The sequence below is a fragment of the Aedes albopictus genome, chromosome 2, assembly GCF_035046485.1.
Source record: "Aedes albopictus strain Foshan chromosome 2, AalbF5, whole genome shotgun sequence".
Lineage (NCBI taxonomy): Eukaryota > Metazoa > Arthropoda > Insecta > Diptera > Culicidae > Aedes > Aedes albopictus.
In genome coordinates this window covers 333798689-333813881 of record NC_085137.1, presented here as the reverse complement: position 1 = coordinate 333813881, position 15193 = coordinate 333798689, and the positions used below count along the sequence as shown (strand labels likewise).

General features: G+C 34.9%; 1 protein-coding gene across 1 annotated transcript in view; it reads right to left on the bottom strand.

Annotated features, from left to right (window-relative positions):
* Window positions 1-15193, bottom strand: part of LOC115254188 (cold shock domain-containing protein CG9705) — an 89509-nt gene that overhangs the window by 36782 nt on the left and 37534 nt on the right. The gene's annotated exons all lie outside the window — the stretch shown is intronic.

Genomic DNA, 15193 nt, shown 5'->3' with positions numbered 1-15193 from the left:
TTGGCAAACAGGAATCTTTATCATTTGTAGAGTTTCTGGTTGTATTTTAATCTGTTTTAATAGAAATTGATGATAACCCACAGTAGGAACAATTAACAATTAAGCAATTAAAAAGTGAACACTATGGCGATAAATGATACAAAAAGGATGTGTTTATTAAATACTTTAACGCAATAAAATACGAAAGTTTTCAATTCAAGCGTTTCTTTTTTTATTTTTTTTATTCTTAATCACTTAACCTAAGTTACAGCTCTATTGTCCACTAGGGCACTACGTGAGCGATTTCAATTGACAGCTGTACCTACAGATTGTACAGCGCCTAGATGTACTCTATTATACTTTATCGAACTGGTTGCCTTTCTGCTGCTTTCAATTTTTTACTCTGTACATGGTAGAATGATGAGCACAAGGATGATGAATGGCCGTTGTTCCTTTCCAGTCCGATTGGGTGTCCATTATGAGTAGCAGTTCGCCGGTATTCAGTGTCCGTTTGAGCCATGGGGCTCAGAAGAGGGTCAGTGTCAGCCGCTCTCGGTGAAGAGCAACTGACGAAAAATTGCAAGTGTCGGGGCTGGGAATCAAACCCATGACCATCCGCATATGAAGCGAACGTGTGACCAACTACGCCACGGGCCCCGGCAAGCGTTTCGTAAGGCTTTAATCTATAGATTAACAGTTACCAGATCGGTAAATTATAGTCAACATCGATTTTATTGGAAATCATTGACTAACTATTAAAGACCGGTCCAGAAAGTATGGACGCAGTAAGAAAATACTGACATTTCATAACTATTGATGACTAGTTCTTTTTAAAAGCTACATCCTGTGGGTCAACCTATTTTCTCAGCATTTGTATGACGGTTTTTGCGGTTCCAACAGTGTATTTCAAAATACTTGAACTTTCAACGGAACATCATTGAAAAAATGTGCACAAATGATATACAGAGTTTGAAAGGTCACTTAGGAAAAGAACAAAATATGGTGGGAGTAAGTTAGAAAATTGTGCAACCAGCAATTAGCAACAACGATGGGAATAACACGTTAAAGCATAGGCAAAAATTGGGTAAAAAATAAAGATCCTGCTATCCCTCGTTTGGATAAACAAATAATGAAGGTGTTTGAGCACAACAAAAAACCTTCTAACTAACACAGAGCGGGGTATGACCAAAAAAGTTACCATTTCGAATTTCAATGTTCATCGTGGCAAAGAACGTTTGAATTTTCGATCCTATAGTAAGCAGAAACAAACAAAACGGAGCCCGAAACAAGAACCATCGATCAGGCCTAGACAACTGAAGACTAGGTGCGTCCATACTTTCTGGGGCAGTCTTTATTAAAATCAACATCGGAACTGTTGAACTGTTTTAGCGTGTACTGCTTTTGTCATACGCTCTACAACAACGCAACTATTTTGCTTCGAACACATATCGTACGTTGTATCTGCGTTTGCGTCAATTTGATAGTTTCTCCATGCGGTTTCTTTCATTTGCAGAGTTTGCTTGAGCTACACTCACACAAGGTACCAATGAGATATCTGCCGGGGACTAACAGGCATCTTCAGTGTGTGAGCGTTTGTGATTTTCTATTTTTAGGCTACAAATGGCACCTGCCACGTCAGGTTGCAGGTCAATGTGGAGAAGGGGAAGGAAGTGATGATCGCAATCGTTTGTATCCACATCAGACCGAATATACCTCTGCGTCTGCACAAATTCATGCATCCGGAGTGCTGGTGGGATATGGTTGGCAATGGGTTCACACATTGGTGCGTGGATGCCAGGCGTAAGGTGATATACAGGGTGTTAGGTTCGTGAGTGCAAACTTTTTAAAGGGCGATAGAGGACCATAAATGATGAAAAAAATGTTCTACGCATATGGTCAAATACTAACCGTTGCGTAGTTATTGAACTTTCCATGTTTTTGATTATTATTGCCTTAACTGGCTATAACTTTAAAATGGTGAAACTTATCGCATTTTTTTACCCTTATTCGAAAGATTATTGAATTTTCTATCAAATGGCATCTTTTAATCGATTGGTTAGGTAAATAACTAAGTTTTCTAGAGCAAACCCGGGCAGAAGAAAATAACTAACGAAGATCAAGTTGTGCTATTGAAATTGAATAGCTGAATGGCAAAATTTCTTATTGCTTGGGAATAAGAGCTAAAAGAACAAAAATAATAACTGACTTTGTTCCGGAAAATAACTCAATAATAACTGAAGTTATCCTTTTAAGAAAAAACAAAATATTTCAAAATGAAAAATAACTGAATCAGTTATTATCGAGTTATTAAGAACAAAGTAAGTACAAAATAAGTTATTTAAAAGAGATCATCATAATTGTAAATTTTGCTCTTATCTTTTCCATAATTGAATAATACCTCAAGCAGTCCTCTACACCAAACCAATAACTCGTCGAGGTATTTTAGAAATACCTAGAAAATACCAAAATAAGTTATTTTCAATACCTGGGTAACCGATCAATACCTCGTCTTGGTATGATACCTGATTTTGGTATGCTCCAGATATGTGTCAGTTATTCGTTCCTGCTCGGGTATGAATGGAAAAAAAAATGTAATGTAAGTTCAGGAATGTTTTGTCCTTGGTTTGATCTTATTATAACAAAATTAGTTATTATTTACTTTTTTTCTGGAACAAAGTGAGTTGATATTTTTTATTCTTTAACGCTTATTACCAACAAACCAACAACAAGATTTGCTTTTCATCAATGTTCTATTTAAAATAAAATAAATACAAAATAACTCATCAGTAACAAAATAAGTTATGATTGCGAAATATCCCTATACCCGATCAGAAAGGCATAACAAAAATGTAACAAATTTATATCAGCGGTTGATAGATATATCAACGTTTGTTATATCTAGATATATTTGACAAAAAGGATTTGAAACCCATATTTAATTATATCAGAACTATAACAAAGTCAGTTATAATACAAATAAATTCATTTTGATCATCTTTATATGAACATTATAACAAACTCAGTTATAATTTTGAAAATGCAGTTTATATCAAATGAACATTTTACAAGTGGTGTTTGGTACGCAGTTACGCCGCTGTGTGGTGCTACTGTGCTTGTAAAATACAGGATTTTAGACAAGTTTGAATCATGATCCAGACCTTTAAGAAAATTCAGGTTACTCATTAAATTTATTTATTGACATACTTGTAGATTGAGGATTATCCCTTATTGGAAGTTCAAAATCGATTTCTTGATTATTTAGGTTCAAATTCACTAACACAAATTGAAATTCAAACCTTAAATAAACTAATGTAGTATTTTTGACATGTTTGAATCATGATCTAAACCTTTAAGAAAGCCCAGGTAGATATTGCCGCGTTAATCTTGGATTCTCAGCCAGCTGCGTTCAAAACGCGCAGTGTTTGATCGCGCTAGACCGCGCACCTATGGTTTGTACACGGTGTGCACCTTGTCTAAAACTGTTTTTGCAGCCGCCGGGTGGGAGCTGTCACGTATAATCAGCCGCCTTGTACAAATCAAACGGGCGCAATGTTTCCGCGATAAACTGCGGCTGGTTAACGTTGAACAATTCGTCATTGAATTAGCTTAGTGTTAAAATACACATTAGTAAAAACAACAAAAAAATCGTGATTGAAATCATCGTCATCATCAAATATTTGAAAGCAGTTTTTTCGATCAAAACAAGTCTTTGCTATGAAAATATATTCACTGTACTTTATGAAAGTTTTTATTCTGAAATTAGAAGTTTTATTATTGTTATTCAATTAACATGATACAACTGGATCAATTAGTCGTCTGCAAATGAAAATCACCTTAGTTTTTGAAGAATTGATTGATTACAAATTATTTGTGGAGCTTTGAAATTTATTTCTAGTTGAGACACGTTTCATTGCCATGCAATTAACGTCCATATTAATTCAGTAGAAATACAGCTTCCTATGATCTGCAAACATGTGGTGTGGGTATTACATACTTTCAAAGATGAAAGAAGGCTGTTGATAAATAAGGCTAACATCAATGGTCCTGGAACCGATCCTTGAAGCTCTCCCGATAGAGTACCGATCAGGCTTCATTGATTTCCTTTAACTTCCACAATTTGAAAGCGGTCATTCAAATAGGATTTACTCAATAAAACAGAATCTCAACTGAAATCAAATAGATGTGATAACCTGTGCAGTAGTCCAAAATAAGAAACTCTATTAAAAGCTTTTGGAAAACCAACCAATAGCAGAAGGCTATTTCTTTTTTACCGATATGGACATCGTCATGCATCTTGAGCAAATGCCGAAGCAAATGCCGAACAGGTGTTTTCAACTAGTGGAAGAATTTCTTGTTTAAACTCTTTTTTTTTACTGAAAATGAAAACATTATATGAGGTCACGAGGCAAAGCAAACGCCACAAAATTGCATCAGTATGTCAATTCTTGTACCATGTAATGTTAAAATTGTGCATTAAATATTTTATTTTTTAATTCACAAGCCATCTAAATCTGACAATCTCACTGAAATGCACACTAACGCCACGAAGCAGTGAGGAACATTAGATAATTATTTAATAACATATGTCAAAATCTTCTAATTTATTTGCTCGCAAGTACCAAGAGAAGGTGAAATTGTATACCACTCTTTCCACTGTTTAAGAGCCATTAACTACCCCTACAACTTTGATGAGGATACGACATTTATTTCTGGTCTGAATCATGAGGTAAAGCATGCCAAAATGCAGAGCAAATTCTTGAGTTACAATTATAACTAAATTATATCCACTTTTGTTATTATATCCTAAGATGACGTAATTGCGATAAAATGTATCAAGAACACTTTTATGTGACGTCATATTTTCTCTCCCCTGTACGTTGGACAAATAAGTCTATTTATAGACCAGCCGCCAAAACGAAGAACCACTTGATCATATACCGCCCTTCACTTCAAGTGCTGCAATGGCCTCATTGATAAAGGCGCCGGATTGCAGGTGAAGGTTGGCGTCCTTGGTTCGATTCCCGTCTGGGTGTGGGTTTTTTATATACTACGTGGGGCAAGTTTTTTTATACAAAAAACTTTGCGCTTAAAATAAATAACACTCTTAATAAAAATTACCCAAAAAATGAGTTAAATTTTACCCAACTTAATTTTTACCCAATATATTTATATCTAATTTATAACAAAATGTGTTATAATTTATTGATCATTCCAATATTTTTTATATCTCACTTTGTTATAAATTTGTTAAAATTGTATCAACACCTGTTATAATTATGTTATGGCTAGAGCAATTTCAGTTATAATTTTTGTTATTTTAACACCTAACCGGCGATTTTTATAACTCATTCTGTTATGAAAAATCTTTGAAATAAATAACTCAATCGGTTATAATTTTGTTATGCCTTTCTGATCGGGTAGGGATGTTATTTTACTTCCCGATCAGAGGAAAATATCAAATTAATAACTACAAAATTATATAACCTGTTTTTATACCTTGTTTTGTTATTATTTGATTATCAAGGCATAGCTTTTCAATAACAAATTTTGTAGGACAATCTCATTTTGTTATAATCAAGCTATTGATATACATTCACTAAGGTACGTTTCAATAACATATTTTGTTGAACTACAAGTTTTGTAATTGATGTACTATTGATCAACTTATCAACATGCGCGTAACTACAGCGGATTTGGCCCCTCAGCTCCAACATCATGCACGCTGGCTGTAGTGCATAACAAACCAGCACGACATTGGTGCTGAGGGGCCAAATTCGCGGTAGTTACGCGCATGCTTATCAACAATAGCACAACAGTAACAAGTTTTAAAATTAAAGCAACAATTCGATAATAATTACCTGTATTTTTGTTTTGTTCCATTTTTGGAACACTTAGAAGTTCTGGAGAAACCCTTCGATACCCTGGACAAGTCTTCAAAAGAACTCCTGGCGCTATATTCGTAGAAATTCCAAAAGTAATTCTTCTGAGCAATTATTAGAATTCTTGGCAAAATCTTTTGAAAAACTCCTACAGAATTCATCAAAAAAAATCCTGGATAATTTCTCAAAGAAATTTTCAGAGACATCTCAAAATGAAACTCGGGACAAATAATCACGAGAAATTCTGAAGAAATCCTTGAAGGGATTCCGTTCATAATTCCGGAAGAATATCTAGAGGATTTTTTTTTTAATCTGTGAATGATTTCGTGGAAGAACTCTCAGAGAAATTTCTGGAAGTTTTTTTAAACTTTTTTAGACTGATTAATTCATTCTGATTCTGAATATGAATATAGTATTTTTCGATCATTTAAAGTATTGTTACTCATGCTATTGGTGGGTTTGTGAGACAAAGTGAATGATTTTGTATAATTAGTATCATAATTTAATTAGTTACGATTTTGATACCATAACAAATTTTGCTTTCCGATTATTATCAATAACATATTTATATCTAAATGTGTTATTGAAATATTTTCCAAATTCACTGTTATTAAGTTGTTATTGAAACTAACAAAACAAGTTAATAAAATGGTTTTCCAAGAATTTTTTTTTGTTATGATATTTGTTATTTTGCCGCTTATGGACAGACAAGTTTACAACATAATATGTTATGTTAATAACATAAAATCATCGATTCTATTCTTCAGTTATTTTACCCAAATAACACAGCTCCTTATGCCAGGGGTTCTCAAACTTTACCAGCTTGCGACCCACTTTAGATTGTAGTAGAATTTGGCGGCCCTCCAGCTCATAACATAAGTCATTTTTTGATAATTTAGACTGGCTCAAGCGTTTAGTATTAAGTGGTGTCAAGAGTTTTAGATAAGTTTGCATGTGTATAGTGCAAATTTAACCACTCTGGCTCCATGTAACAAAACAGAACTTCACAGATTTTAGATAATATAACATTTTAGAGAGAAAGAAAAGATTTAGTTCATGCAAACTCTTTGGTACATAGTGGCAATTTAGTGCAATTAAATAACTTTTGAAATTCACTGTCAAATGAAAGGAAGTCTAATAATGCATTATGCTTGTTTTTTTCTCGTTTATAAGTTTTAAATTTTAGAATTGAAGAATCTGGAAAGTCCCCTTGAAGTCTTAATTTTATCTTTCCTACGCTTATTTTATTTATATTTAATTACAATCACTTATTTAGCTGTACTGATATACGTAAAAGTTCAAATTTTCAAAATTTTACTGATGTATTTTTTACCGAAGTTTGGAAAATAATAAACAAATAATTCGGTGGGTAATGCGAAATGTTCGGTGATTTCTTGTCTTTTCTTTCTGCTATTTCTTCTTGTATTTTTTTTGCTAATTTTAAGAATTTACATTTTTTATGAAATTCCAGCTACTGAACTTGGAATGTAAATTCAACTGAAAATGCAAATTGCAAACAAAAACTTCAACTCAATTATCGTAGTCAAAATAATATCTGTCATGAGAGCAATTTTTCAAAACTAAAAATTTAAAATTTTCCCAGCATATTGAACCTTCCAATTGAAAACTCATTGTTTTAGAATCGAAATCAGAACGCCAACAGTAGTTTTCAATGTTCAATATTCTCCAGATGAAGACGAAAGAGAAATCTAGTTCCTTGAAATATCTCTGTGAATTCCCTAGGAAAGTTCTTGCTAATTTCAAAATGTTCTTACAGTAAGACATAAGTTAAGTTAACCCTTTGTATACGGCTTTTTTTCCTTTCTGGATGCAACCTCGCTGGCCTAGAACATGTTTGTAAAGGTCAATTTTCACGGTTAGGCTAATGTGACCCATCCATCTCCAAAGGGTTAAGGCATTTATCACAATATCACTCAAGCTTTCGCGACCCACTAAAATTCAGTCCGCGACCCACCAGTGGGTCGCGACCCATAGTTTGAGAAACGCTGCCTTATGCTGTTGTTATTCCCTTCTGCTCGGGTTAGGATGCTCAGAAGAACTTATTTTGTTATGATTGCATATTTTGTTATTTTTCAGTTATTTATTCACACTCAGTTGAGCTCGGCTAATTTTCATTCTTTTGCCAAGCGCTCGGCAATCGCAATTTAACTGAGATATCAGCAAAAACTCAAGTTTATTCATAGCAGCACCCATGGGTGCCGCTATCATCAAACATTAAACGTCAAGCGTTTAGCCGAGATTTCAGCAAATGAACTTTAACCGAGATCCGCACAGCCGATCTCGGCATTCTGTTTTAAGTGTGTTGTTATTTAATAATAACTCATAAATAATAAATTTTAAAAAGTTTGAACTCACGAACCTAACACCCTGTATATTAGTATATTTATTACTCTGAATATATTGCGGCACAGTTCGCTTGATTGCATAACTCATATGATATATTTACACTGTGCCGGGAAAGTTGGAAGGAAGGGAAACGGCTTTTTCAACCCATTTCTGTTCTAGCGATGACTTATGAACAAAAAAGTTCCCAAAGAATAACAAGAAAATTCTGTATTTTTAACCACAATATTCTTAAGTAGATTTAGCTGGGCTTGATGGTCTGGTGGCTACCGCTTCTGATTCGTATGCAGAACGTCTTGAGTTCAATCCCTGGCCCGTCTCTTTCCTCCTACTTTGTACCTTTCTAACGAACTTTCTCGCTCCTCTCTACATATACACTCAGCCAAATAACATTAAGATTTCCATAAGGCCCAACTTATGAAACGGCCTTTAAATAATTAATAATGATTCGGATGAATTTCATAAGGTCACTCTATGACGTAAAATCGTCTCACCGCTTGGCTTTTATTCATGTTTAGCAACATTATATTCTCAAGCGTCGGTAGCCGTGTGGATAAAACACTGGCTCGCTGATCCCGACGTTCATGGATCGAATCCAGTCTGCATCATTTTAAGATTTTTTTGTTCTTTTCAAAAGTCTATCTTATGAGATTTGTCATAGCAAGCACGATCAATTTTCATAAGGTATTCTTATGGCATCCATAAGAATTAGTTATAGCAAATTTTCATAAGGTATTTCGATGAATTTTGATAGTTTTTTTCGCTGAGTGTACAACTCATGTACATTCATATGTTCGTTCATAGCCATCGCTAGAACCAGAAACGGGTTGAAAAAAAAATCCGTTTCCCTTCCTTCCAACTTTTACTGCACAGTATCTATCAGATAACGCCTACGAGTTATGCAATCATGCGAACTGTGCCGCAATAATAAAACACTCAATTCTATCACATTACGCCTAGCATCCACGTGCCAATTTGTAAGCCCTCTGCCAACCATATCCTACCAACACTCCGACATCCACATGAATTTGTGCAGACGCAGAGGTATATTCGGTCTGATGTGGATACCAATGATTGCAATCATCACTTCCTTCCCCTTCTCTACATTGTCCTGCATCCTGACATGGCATACGCCATTATTGTCACCTGAAATAGAAGATCATCAACGCTCACACACTGAAGATGCCTGCTAATCCCCGGCAGATATCTCATTGGTTCTTTGTGTGAGTGTAGCTGATCTGGTGATACTGGAGTATCAACGGTCAATCAGGCTCAAGCTCACAATATTCTTAAGTAGATTTATATCGATCTTGCACAGCTATCAAATAATTGTTATATTTAACTTACATATAAGACAGTGCTTGCACTGTTTGAATAATTTTATATATGACTTTAATATTAGTGACAGCAAGATAATTCATCAATTGCAAAGAACTAATCTAGAACCTAAAGATCATGGACCAAGAAATCATATATTTTATATATACAGTGTATCAAACAATTGTCCGTACAGCAATTTTTTGGTCAAAATAATTTTTCATTCAAATGATCATAACTTTTTGATACGTCAATAAAATACCCTGAAATTTTGATCAATCATAAACCATATATTAAAGCTCCATTGGTAAAATTTTGAGCGAGATCGAATAAGTTTTCTAAAATTTATAGAACTTTTAGTAAAACTTATAAGATTTTTGAACACATTTTTAAAACATTATATCTCAATATGTACTCGATGAAACTTTTTCCATTTTTTATGTGATACAACTTATACATAAGGCATCCATATGCAGCTTCGTTTGAGGTTTTATATTCACTAGAAAAAATATGAAAAATCTGTATATGTTCAGAGTGTCATTTGGAAATATATCATATTTTGATCAAAAAAGTGCCAAGTGTTTTCAACGTCTTTAAACTCTCTTAATATAATATTTTTATACATGACCTACTAAACTACATATGATGAGTAGGTCCTATGTATTTTTTGTTCAGTTAATGCACTTTTATTAGTGGAAAACGTTTGGCAGATTATATGTGCAAAAAAAGGTAAATTTTTAAACATCGTCAACTACATATGCAATTTTTTTCATATTTTTTGTACTGAATATAAAACCTCAAAAGTAGTTGCATATGAAAACCCTAGGTTTCAGCTGTAACACACAAAAAAATTGAAAACGTTTCATCGAGTACATAGCGTTTTTGATTGACGTATAAAAAAGTTATGATCATTTGAATTAAAAATTATTTTGACCAAAAAATGATGTACGGACAATTGTTTGATACACTGTAGCATATTTTCAGTGTAAACCACCAATACCCTAATTGTGTCCGATACTGCCTAAGAATTCTATTTTTTTCCAGTTCAAATAAATTACCAGTTGCTATTATGTATATAATTGAATGCCATGTTTTCCATGCAGTCTAGATACTCTGAGTAAGATACTAACCGAATCCGATTCAAAATTTCCAAAACTTTTTAAAAGGTCCAATATACATACCTGGAAAGAAACAAAAATACAAGTGTTATACAATGATACATAAATTTACAACAGATACGTTAAGATTTCGAATATAGGGAATCGCGCCACTTGGGCGGTGGTTTCTATATTCGTCTGTTTTCCACTATAACTCAGTCAAATTTGAACCAATTGACACAACTTTTGGAATGTGGTGAGATAGGTAGAGTAAGGTGGGGCAAAAGTTCGACCTTAGTTGAAAATTCAACCTATTTCAAAAAATCGAAGCAGATAAAAATAAATAAATACCGTGTGGTGATTCTACCATCCATGAGCTAAAATTTTGCTGAACAAAGTTACGCCAAATGTGTTTTTAATTTTGAGTTACAATACAACACTTTTTGTATGTGTGTCAGTGTGTGTTTTATTCGAACTCTTGCCCCACCACTGGGGCAAAAGTGCGAATCTAGTGTTTGTGAAATTTCGCTAACCGTAGCACACTATTTTGACACTTTGGTAATAGGAATACCTGAAACCACTTAACCCGGGAGCGGTCGCGCCGTGTACTGAGTACACGCACCATGAAAAATGCACGCATGTGGTACACAGCGTGAGCGCGGCGTCGCTGCAGGTAGTCAAAGACGTGACTGCTCGAGGGTTAAAATTCGGTCTGGATTTTACCCAAATCAGGGTTAAATTGACTACACCAAAAATTAGTAGTTTTCCGCCAAATTCAGATAAAACAACATTTTTTTCAACTTTAATCGAATTTCCTCTCTAATTTCATCACTCTTAGTAATAATATGTACATTTTGCAGATTTTTAGGTTTATACCTAAAGTTGCCACATGACTCGAACTTTTGTCCCACAATTCGAACTTTTGCCCCACTATGTGTAAAATATGATTTCCAAATCTTTTTTGCAAAATGTTACACATGCTAAAGCATCTTCAAAATATACCTAGTAACGCCCCAAAATAAAATATCGAATTCGATTTCATTAGAATTCCATTCCATGCGTTGGAAGGATCATCGCATATTACAATTTTTTGATCAAAAACCAACATTTTGTCATAACTTTCGGAAATATCAATCAATTTTCATAATTTTTGAAGTGAAAGACTCTTGTTCAAAAAGGGTTCGAACAACCTTGACACCCGAAAGAAATAATTTGAATTGAGCTCAAAAACTTCAAAAGAAACTCTTGCCCCACTCGAACTTTTGCCCCACTTTACTCTATAGTATCTACCCGTGTACAACATTTCAAGTCAATTTATTCAAAATTGACTGAGTTATAGTGGAAAACAGACGAATATAGAAGCCACCGCCCAAGTAGCGCGATACCCTAGCTGATGTTTTTTTATTCGATCGATGATTTAATGGTTGGGAGATATATTTGATTATTAAATACTAGCTATATATTTTGTCATCGTTATTTTACATTTCCTTTGGTAACTTTTGCTTGTAGCACGATAACAATAACCATATCCCTTTCGGGACGGATCGCAAAAAAAGTGAAATTTCCATACAAATGGCTCAACTGTGACTCTCCAGAACTCTTAGATTTCTTAACAAAACAACAATTGTTTTTCATCATTTTACTACTCTTCAACTTTTGATTTCTAGTTTTGACTATCGAGAATAAAAAATATGCTACAGATACAACTATTTCATGTTTAAAGGATTTCCTTCGTCCACTTTTTGTTTAACTTGTTGTGGTAAATCTCACATGCAACGTAACCAAAAGTTTGTTTGCAAACATGCAAGTATACATAATGGGTTAATTATTAAAACAGTTTATATTACATAAAACAAAGACTGAACAGATGAAAAAATATGCAAAACAGTTATTACAGGGGTTCTCACACTTTTCCAGGCTGCGACCCACTTTTGATTGTTATTGAATTTGGCGACCCACCATCACATATTTTCATGACATACCTACATACCTTTGAAATAGTCAAAGATTTCCTTGGCGTTTGCGACGCTTAATCAGTTCATTCAGTTTACGCTGTTTAGTAAATCTCCTAAATTTGTTTATTTTATTCTTTTTGATGTTTTATTTTATCGCGTTCATAAGTTTTTGTAAACATAAGCAGAGTTCTACCCTATCACTGTGAATTGTAAGCACTTTTCCATGTTTACTTTTCCATGTTTTACGAAAGTGACCCCAAACTTTTGGCCGATACAGCATTTTGAGGGGTGACCCCAAACTTTTGGTCGATGACATCAAGGATTAATTTACTTAATAACTTTTTTTCTAGATTTTTTAGCTAAGTTCTGTAAAAAGCAGTTGAAAGCTAATAGAAAATGGGTCATATTACCGCTCTCATCTTAAAATTTGGTCGACCCAACTTCCAGCGACACTGCCGTAAGTTTAGATTCATTTTTTAGAAAATTTGGCAACTTTGGGTTAAGTTTCCATACATTTTTTTTTGAAAAAGTTTCTTTTAAATCATGTTCAAAGTTTCTTTGACTTATTATCTTTTGAATGAAACCTAGGGTTTTGGAATCGGACGCAAATTGGCGGAGATATGGGCCTAAAAAAATGACATGTTTTTGAGGGGGTGACCCCAAACTTTTGAACGGGAGTGCAAGTATAAGATGCTGAAATTGCACTTTAAGAATAAATGTTCGAGGTTCCAGTGTTCCAGGTCCAGCTTTTATTAATTTGGACCTTAGTGTATTTTATACGAGCTCATATCAACTACGGAGGAGCAACCATTGATATTGTTCAGTCAGTCTCTAAGCTAAGCTGAGCTAGTTGAAACAACACACCTAGTTGCATGAGTTTTATCCATTTATTAAAATCAATTGTAATGCCCAAGATCAGTAGCCGGAAGCTCAATTTTAGCATTTCCTTTCCCATACGTTATTCTATTCGTTCCACAACACATCACAGGATTTTACCCAACAAATTTTCCTCGCATTCCCATGCAGCGAACAAATGTCCCACCGCGATGACTCGGAGAAAAGTAGAAATGTCACCAACGGATACGACAGAAGGACATCAGTAGCAGCAGCAGAGATAAAGCGGATTGAAATAAATAGCATTACCCTCGCGAGCTTTTTCCTTTGATTCCCTGCCCACAGTGGGTAGCCAATTTGGCCGAGTAGAAATCTTCCGTTCCAATTGCACCGGGCGGGCGGAGGTAGGGGAACATTCACCGGTGGGATGAGGGAATTTCCGACGTTATTTACAGCGGGATTCCGGCTAAGCAACAACGTGAAATTTTATTGCCTTTCAACGTGGGGATCCGTTATAGGAATAGGATTCATTTTTTTCCTCGGATACAAGTTAGTTTAGGTTTAGTGATTGATTCACATACAAATTGAGCGTAACAAAAATGAGAAACTTTCGGGATTCGGAACTGGTTGACTTGAATAAGCACTGTTTTCGATTCAGTACGACGCACCACTATAATTCAATCAAAATTGTCGACTGTATCAAGAATAAGAACCAGTTAACATTAGGCAGAGAAGTTTTGTTCTTTTCAAGTAATTATTTGATCCCTTGAAAAAGGTCCCAAATGGTTTGAAACGTCGAAAAGCATCAAAATAATCCTTTTAAGACCGACAAGCAATTTTCCTAAGTTTTGTGCCACATCATAGTCGAAACACGGCCAATGGATGGTCAATCTGATATTTTTGAGGGTTCCCAAAATACTTACAGCCTGTTCGCGATACAGCCCTAGATGGCAATCGAAAAAAAACGAAAGCCAACATACGAGAGGAACAACGAACTTGCTCTATTTCGCGCTTCTAATTATAGAACCATGTTCAACCACGCGATACTATGTATGTAGGGCGGGGGCAGTCGCAATCTAACACAAATGGTAGTATGTATTTTCTGGTCGGTGAACTTGAAGGTGAAATATTTCCGATTTGCGGTTGAGTTTACTACTTTGTATGGTTCGAACTAGTGATAACCTTGTTGAAAGAAATTGCATTTTATATATTTTTTTTTCAATATAAAGATACTTCATCTATGCTCCCCCTCTAGTTGTTGAGATATATAATAGTTTGTTTCAAATGGTTTCACTGACTAAATAAACGATGCTTTCAGAAACAATCGACCTACACTAAGTTCAAAAAACATTGACTAGATTCGTAAAGAAATCAATGTGCCACAGATTGCGTCAGTACGCTATAATAATCTTTTTTTTTTCTTTTGTTGGCGCGGAATGATATTTGAGCTTTGGACGATGTTTTGAGCTTTTGGACGATGTTGGGTTTCCAGTTAGCCTACTGGTTAAGGCTGTGGATCGCCAATCCGGAGACAGCGGGTTCGATTCCCGTTCCGGTCGCGAAAATTTTCTCGACTCCCTGGGCATAGTGTATCATTGTACTTGCCTCACAATGTACCAATTCATGCAATGACAGGCAAAGAAAGCCCTTCAATTAATAACTGTGGAAGTGCTCAAAGAACACTAAGTTGAAGCGAGACAGGCTAAGTTCCAGTAAGAACGTCGAGCCATAAAGAAGAAAAAGAAGAACGATGTTTCCCAAAATAAAC